An 8438-nucleotide genomic window follows, 5' to 3' on the forward strand; every position below is an offset into this window, starting at 1 on the left:
ATGACGTACCAGGGTTGGATTTGAACCATAATCTAGTGTTGACAGTCTCTATTACTAATCCCTGAATCCTGTCAGAAAGCACAGGGTCTGGGGACACATTCACCTGTTACAGCCCTTGGGCTCCTAAAACAGGGAGCTGTACTCGCTCAGGGAACTTGACTAGAAGCAAACATGTGACCTACAAGAAACCAGACATAAAGACTCCTGCTATGTAAGCAGGGGCATCAGAAAGGGGAAAACCAGGATGGGGGAAGGCCTAGTATGGGTCTCTCCTCAGGAGTGGAAAAAGGGCCCCTTGGGTGTGAGAACATGAGCATTTGGATTTATTTGGACTGTCCTAGCTGGTGAACCTGCCCTTTGGCTTACAAATCCCCATCTTCATTCTTCCAAAGGGAAAAGTTTGGAGTCACAGGACCCAACTTTTAAAAGGCATGTCTCAAAAGGACAACAAAAACCCACATCCAGATGCTCCAAATAAGGCATGTAAAATGCCTGATCCATGACTCAATGCTGATCTGAGTACCCTTATGTGGGTTGGGAAGCCCTGTTCAGACATCCGTGTATAAACACTAGTCTTTGAATATGTGCCATGCACATGGGGCAGGAGCAAAGCTGCCCCCTTGCTGCACAGCTATTTGAAAGAAGACTCTGAAGGCTTTGCAGGAGTGAGAGTTCAGTAGGTGCTACTAGAAAAAAACAGAAGTGGTTTATAACAAGAAGTAAAATGTCACAAGAAGAAAACAACTTCCTGTTCAAAGCTCCTCTACCTCAGCTTCTGTAAAGCTACTGAATAGCAGTTGTTTTACATTCACAGTGGTTTTAGTGTGGCCCTGATCCTGTGAGGTACAGCGCACTGAGTAGATCTGGCTACAGTCAGTTCCCATTGAAGTCAGTATTGTTATAAATATTATTTGTATAACTGTAGCATCTCAGAATAAAACCCCGTTGTGCTAGGTGCCTTACAAACAAAACAAAGACACTCACTGCCCCAGAGAGTTTACAATCTAAGTATAAAACAACAGACAACCAAGGGGTAGTGCAGGCACTGAGGATGCCGTACACCCAGTTGGGGCCTGCACACAAACGAGAAGCTAAAAACAAACACAACAAAAAACCCCAAACCAAAAAAACCCCAATCCCCCCTCCCCCCCAAACCTGACATGGCTCCTGACTGAGGAGAAAGACACTCCCCGATTCCTCTCACCCAAAAGTGCCAGGATGGGGGGCAGGCTATTAGATTTAGTGTGCTCCAGCCCCGTGGGGGATTGGTGTGAGGAGCTGGTGCATCAGCATAGGTTCCCCAATGCAGGGGTCAGGAAGCCCTGAGACATGGGGACCAGATCCAGGTAAGCCAGGGGCCACATCCTGCTCCTGGGCCTGAGGTTCCCCACCCCTGCGTTAGGGCATCTGCTTCTTACAGGAGCAGATCTTCACGACAAATGTTACCAGCACAAAGGAATTTTTGAAGGATGAGTAAGGAATGCATAGAAATATTAGATTTTAGCTTGAAAAGAAGGCACATGCAGGCTCCAATATGAGGCAAAGTATTGAATAGAACTGGCAGAACAGAGGATTTTCATTTCATGGGTTGGTTCAGGCTCATGACGTTTCATTTTGTTCCAGTGCGGAATGAGACAGCACTATTCCACAATTTCCTGTCTTGGCATCTGCCAGCCAAGCACCGGGGGGGGGGGGGTGAGCAGCCCACACACCAGCCAGGCAGCGGAGGAGCTGGCATGCTGTGCCTGGGGAGATAAGCAGCCAGGCAGCCAGCCCATCCGCCCAGTGAGCAGCTGGGGAGTTGGGGATCCAGTCAGCTGGCAAACCAGCTGCTGCAAAGCCTGCCTACCTGGTTTCTGTCAGAAGCGTTGAGGCAAGGGCTCCTGTTCCCGCCGAACGTTCTGATTCCATGCAATCAGCATTTTCCAGTGGAAAACAGTTCTGTAGTAAGTTCTTCGGCAGCATCAGAGGAAGACAGAGGGAGACATAGGCCACCCCCCTATAAATAGCTACCGTCAAAGTGCTTCCTGTAAAAGGCTTGTGAACCACAACCTGTGCTTTGTTCCTGCAGCAGCAAGCCAGCACAGGTCAAAAGTGAGTGGGATGGAGACCTTTGGGAACCACTCCTATCTCACAGAAACTTGACATTTGGCCAGCCTGGGTAGCTGCAGTAAAAGCTGCAATCAGTGAAAGACTGCTCATTCTAAAACTACCCAAACGTGTTTTTCTCCCATGATGATCCCATAAACCACACACAAGTAAGCTTAGTTTTATATGAAACTTTGGGGCAAAAACCTGTCCTTTGTTAAGTGGGGAGAGAAGTGATGTAAATTGGCAGGGGGTCCCCAAGCTACCATGCGGGCACAGAGTTCAGGGGGCTACTCTGCGTAGTACTTTTTTGGACTGCTACACTGAAAAGGAGCACTGCTTGGGGAAGGAGACTGCATATTTTTTGCAAGGAACACTCCATTCTTTTAGAGGTACTACATTAGCGCTGGAGGTGACAAGGGCAGCTTCTGTAGTTATCCCCCCAGAGCTAGCTGTACTCACGCTAGCTTGCTAAAAATGGAAGAGAGGAGGCTGTGGTGTGGTTTTGAGCAAAGGCTGTTGTACCTACTCCCCTGACTATAAACTCTCTTATACAGCCAGCGCGGAAGCTCATATTAACACATTCTCACTTCCATGATTAGCTGTAAATCACATTTACACCAGCTGTGAATCACATTCCTGGCTGCAGTGTAGACGTTCCCATACTCATAACTTAAGGCAAAATTGCTAAAGATGGCTGCCAAGGCACATCCACAAAATATCTCAGGACACATTTTATGCTGGAAGTGAAATGTAATAGTTGGTGTGCAAGAAAACAGTTCACCCCATCCCCACAACCCTAAAAAAGCACCAGCCTTCAATAATCCTGAATCCTCCCAGTTTTGTTTCATGAAAATTTTGAAGCTGTAAAAACATGTGGACAACAACCTTAACTTCTCCATTTTGCAGTGTGGAATTAGTTTTGTAATCTAGAGCAGAATTTGTCCCTGTATATGTATGTTATTGTGAGTTATACCATTATAATTCTAAACGTGGTGGAAATTTTGTACTGAGCTTGTGAAAAAAAAATCAAGTGTTGAGTGGCTCTTATCTTTTCTTTTACTTAATTATTTCATCCACCTATCTATGTCTCTGATGAGACCAAAGATCACTGGTAAGTTCTAATGATTTTGAATTGTTTGCACAAGAATCTAAACAACCTTTTTACAGCAGAAAATATTTGTTTTTCCCTTTCTCCGATGCTGCAACTCAAAATATAAGATGAATGAATTTTGCTCAAAAGTCACAATTTATTTTTGAGCTGAGAACAAACATGAAAGATAAAAATTGGAAAGCTCCGAGCACCAGGAAAAAGGATGTTATAAGAAAAGTGTCAGCATAGCTCAGCAGCCCCAGTAAAAGCTGTCCGAGACTAATGCCTTTGAATCAGACTCTGGAGCCTTTATGGTGAGTTGCTGTTCTCTCAAGTGTAGCTAACTGTCTAATTGTGCAAATCCAAAGACCCTTGTCTCACCCCGTCTTATCCATTCGTTGAGGCCATGCCCCTATTCCATCCCTTCTCTGAAGCTCTGCCCCCAGTCACTTCATCCGCCCTTCCTTCCCTGACCTCACTTACTTTCAGCAGACTGGGGCAGAAAGTTAGGTGCAGGAAGGGTGCAGGGTCTGGGAGGGAGTTTGAGTGCAAGAGGGGTGCAGACTCTGAAAGGGAGTTTGGGTGATAGAAGGGTGCAGGGTTAGGTTCTGGGTAGGAATTTGGTGTGAGGTGCAGTATCTAGGCTGGGGCAGAGGATTGGGGTACAGGAGAGGTACAGGGGGTCGGCACTTACCTCGGGCAGTGCGGCTCACAAAAGAACATCCCTTCTCCTAGGTGGGCAGACCAGGGGATCTCTGCATGTCTCAGGCACCGCTCCCACAGCTCCCATTGGCCACAGTTCCCAGCCAATGGGAACTGCAAAGTCGGTGCTCCAGAGGAAGCAGCACACAGAGATCCCCTGTTTCCTCCAGGCACTGCAGGGATGGTGTTGGCTGCTTCCAGGAGTGAAAAGCAGTTAAGTGGGGACTTACAGTTAAGTGGGCACAGAGTGAAAGCAGTTAAAGGGGACTAGTTTTATTCCGCTGCCAAGTCAGACTGTTGGTGCCCCAAACCTCCCAGTTTGGCTGAGGTAGCCTCTGGGAGACAGGGTGTGCTTCCAGAAGACTCCTGCAGAAAGTAGGAGGGTTGACAACCCCAGTTCTACCAAAAAAGAAACCTCAGTCAATGGTGAGCAACCCTGAATCTTTTTATGGGCTACAAAAGTCCTTGTTCTGGGATTCATCTTCTGACTTTTTCCTATGCTACAAAACTGATTTGTTCACCCTGCTTCTAATATCTCGGCAGCTGCCGCTAACACCTCAGCCCGAAAGAGAGATCCCTTCATCTCTCGCAGTAAGACTCCGTTTCTGTTAATTGGCTGATTCCATGCTTGCTGTGCATTCTTTGCTATGCCTAGGATCCAGACTTTGGCAGCCTCAGAGTGTGCTGCACACAAAGACGCAAGGAGCACAGAGGCATTTTCCAACAGCATTATTTAAATCATATTTGATAAGACAACTTAGCTTATCCAAGGCCACCAAAGGCTTTTCCTGGCTAAAAGACAGACACTCTCCCAGTTTCATGCCATGTGGCAACATGTTGGGTGACAGTGGTGCTATAAACACAGCATGGAAGCAAAGCCCATGTAAAGATGTAACATCTGAGGAAAACTAAGAGAACAGCCAAAGCAATCATGAGACTCAGAAAAGCCCAGTGATGGCCTATTTTAGCCAGCCGAGCCCATCTGGACACTGAGCCACTGCACCAGAGAGAATTCTAATTTGTGTGTGGCTACGTCTACACTGGCCCCTTTTCCGGAAGGGGCATGTAAATTTCATGAGTCGTAGTAGGGAAATGCGCGGGGGATTTAAATATCCCCCGCGGCATTTAAATAAAAATGTCCGCCGCTTTTTTCCGGCTTTTAAAAAAGCCGGAAAAGAGCGTCTACACTGGCCCCGATCCTCCGGAAAAAGCGCCCTTTTCCGGAGGCTCTTATTCCTACTTCAAAGTAGGAATAAGAGCCTCCGGAAAAGGGCACTTTTTCCGGAGGATCGGGGCCAGTGTAGACGCTCTTTTCCGGCTTTTTTAAAAGCCGGAAAAAAGCGGCGGACATTTTTATTTAAATGCCGCGGGGGATATTTAAATCCCCCGCGCATTTCCCTACTACGACTCATGAAATTTACATGCCCCTTCCGGAAAAGGGGCCAGTGTAGACGTAGCCCATGTGTGTGCGGGGGGTGGGGGGAGGGGAAGATCCCTAGAGGGCATAACTCAGCAGCCCCCTTGAGCTCAATGCAGTTGTGCTAATTTTCAGAGATATTAAAGTCATAAGGGACCAGTCAGTAAGCTTTACAGTGCAAGCGTTGACTAAAGTCAGAAGGGGGCTATCTATGGCCCATGGGCTGCACCTGGCCCATTGGTCATTTTAATCTGGCCCTCAATCTCCTGCTGGAGAGAGGGGTCTGGGGCTTGCCCCATTCCACAGGTACCATGGTACCGTATGGCTCCCAGAAGCAGCAGTATGCCTTTCCTCCGTCTTCTATGCATAGGGGCAGCTAGGAGGCTCCATGCACTGTCCCTGCAGCTCCCATTGGCTTGGAACTGTGGCCAATGGGAGCAGTGTGGGTGGTGCCTGTGGATAGGAGGGCAATGCACAGAGTCACCTGGCTGCTCCTCTGCCTACAAGCTGGAGGGGGGGGGGGACATGCGGCTGCTTCTGGGAGCTGCTTGAGTAGATAAGTGCAGGCTGGACCCTGCATCCCTGTGTCCCATCCCTCAAATCCCCTGCCACAGCCCAATCCCCCTCCCATCCTCCAGACCCCTTGGTCCAGCCCAGAGCCCTCTCCTGCACTGCAGACACCTCATCCCCAGCCCCACCTCAGAACCTGACTCCACCTAGAGCCTTCACTCTCCAACCCAGACTCCCTCATATAACAACATAATCCTTCAGGTTCGGGGTGTGACAACATTTGGATGGGACTTCAAGCACCAGTCAACGTGAGCTTATTAGCACACACAGACAGCTTTGAAGGATTTCCTTTTCCCTCACCCACCCAAAATATGCTCCCACTGCACTATCCCCTGCCTTGCCCTTGTGTCTCTCTGCCTCTCCCTGTCCTGCATCCACTGGCAGCTCTAGGTTTGGCAGAGGCCTTGGAAAGAGGTTATCACTCTCTATAGTTGTTCTGAGTAGCAGCTGCCACCCCAGGGGTATGTCTACACTGGTGGGTTCCTGCGCAAGAACTCTTGCACAAGACACGTCCACACAGCCATGTGCTTTTGCGCAAGAGCATCCATGGCAGTGTGGACACTCTCTTGTGCAAGAAAGCTCTGATGACCATTTTAGCCATAGGGCTTTCTTGTGCAAGAAACCCTTGCTGCACGTCCACATTGCCTTCTTGCACAAGAGCTCCTGCACAAGAGGACTTACACCTGTTAGAAAAGAGCGTAGCTCTTGCTCAAGAAGCCCTGTCTTCTGACGCCGTACTGGACATCTTCTTGCGCAAGAGCAGGTGGGCAGTGTGGCTGTTCTTGCGCAAAAACCTGCCAGTATAGACGTAGCCCAGATGTGCTGAACTGGGGCTCCCCATGAGAGCTGAGTGAAGGGACAGGCACAGGCAATGGGCTGGCAAGTTTTGAAGGAAGCTTCTTTCCTGTGCTTTGCTGCACCGGTGGCATCAATCCAGCAGTGGGAACTCCCCGTTGGTGTGGAGGAGGAGTTGCTGTTCACTCTTCTTCTGGCTCTCCCAGGGCCCATCAACTTCTGAGCCCCTCCAGCTCGGCACATGCAATAAAGATAGGAGTTATGCCAGGGTTTGCAATGAGCTCCACCAGTTTTACAGCCATTAATTAATGAGGCCTCACAACACCCTTGTGGGGCAGATGCATCTGCAGGCCTGGCATAACCCATGTGCATTCTGTGCAATTTAATTGATCTCGGGGGTGGGTAGGCGATCACTGAAGGAACTCTCCCAACTCACACATGCACAATAACATCCCAGGACCAGGAAAGTTGCGAAGTGGGGCATCACCTACAGGATATAGCAAGAACCAACAGGTCAAAGTGGGGAGATGGACCAGCTTTGTGAGAGAGAAGCAGCTGTGAGCTGGATACTCTCCAACACCCCTCTCAGCCTTCCACCCTGATGGCAGGACTTGCCCCCCTCTTCAGTGCCTCACATCCCCCATACGCAGGGTTGGTGGAGGGTCCCTGATTGCCATTATGCACAAAGCCCCAAAATTCTTCAGTCCAGCCCTGTGCATATTACCAATAAGACGACAGAGGCAAAATGGAGGTTAAATTACTTGCCCGAAGTCCATAGCTGAATCAGTGGCAAAACCTTATCCTGCCATCACACCTCCCTTGCTTTAAGCACTAGCCAGGCTTCTTCTCAAATTGACACAGTTTCTGATCTCATGCTCCTAGGACTGACTGGTTTCCCCCCCTCAGACTTGAAGCCAAACTGAATATGCTGTTCTGTGGACAGCCCTACTCGTAAGGATTTTATCAGAGTTTCAAAGGCCCCCTCCTTCCAGAAGAAAATCAAGAGTCAAAAATATGGCCATCTTCAACCCTCAAGAGGCATTTAACTCTACTGAGGACAATGGAGAAATACCCACGTACACAAAGGCCGTCTGCATTTGTTGGTGAGCAACAAAGCTAGGCTGTAGCCATTCTCCGACTGGCACTGGCAACAAAAAAGGAGACTGGGTTTGAATGGAGGATCCAACATGGATTTCATGCTCTGAAGAAACCATCCAGGTTAGAAAGAGTGAGGAGAGGAGGAGGCAGGAGGGGCTGCTGCAGGGGACTGCCATGAAGAAATAAAAGAACCCCCTCTGCTACCTGAATAAAGACCCCAATGATTGGTGCTCCACTTCTCTGGCTGATCCTTCCCCTGCCTAGCCTTAGTATACCAAACTCAGGATGACAGAGCATGAATAAACAAAGGCAGCACATAGGTAGGTACAGGGGATTTCCTTCAGCGAGGAGCCAGGTGTCTGCCATCCACTACAATTTACACGGCTCAAGGAACTGGCCTCCTCTGTGCCCTTCAGAAACATTACAGTTTTGTCTTTTAGATTGAATGAATGAAGCAGGTGATATTGGGTGGGCTAAGTTTATTTTTAATAGCCCTGGTTATCCAAAAATCTGGCCTGTGTAATAGTAAGACATGCCCGGACCCTGAGGCGCCCTCTCTTTCCCTCCCTTCGCTCATGCTGTACACATGTAATGCTATTGCTACTGCAATTTTCAAGTTAGGCAGCAAGGCAAAATACACCATCCTGGGTTTCAACAAGCCTGCCTCTGGGTCTG

General features: G+C 48.8%; 1 long non-coding RNA gene across 7 annotated transcripts in view; it reads right to left on the minus strand.

Moving 5' to 3' along the window:
• The window catches only part of LOC112547560 (uncharacterized), a 72562-nt gene extending 70425 nt beyond the window's left edge, over positions 1 to 2137 (minus strand). For 2 of the 7 annotated variants that reach the window (XR_012898392.2, XR_012898384.2), the window contains exon 1: positions 1850 to 2135. This is a non-coding gene — a long non-coding RNA (uncharacterized LOC112547560). Of the gene's footprint in view, positions 1 to 1849 lie in introns of all 7 variants that reach the window. The other 5 variants (XR_003091324.3, XR_012898390.2, XR_012898415.2 and 2 more) reach the window with 4 other exon arrangements.
• Between the last annotated feature and the right edge of the window lie 6301 nt (positions 2138 to 8438).

The sequence above is a fragment of the Pelodiscus sinensis genome, chromosome 1, assembly GCF_052426305.1.
Source record: "Pelodiscus sinensis isolate ZL-2025 chromosome 1, ASM5242630v1, whole genome shotgun sequence".
Lineage (NCBI taxonomy): Eukaryota > Metazoa > Chordata > Testudines > Trionychidae > Pelodiscus > Pelodiscus sinensis.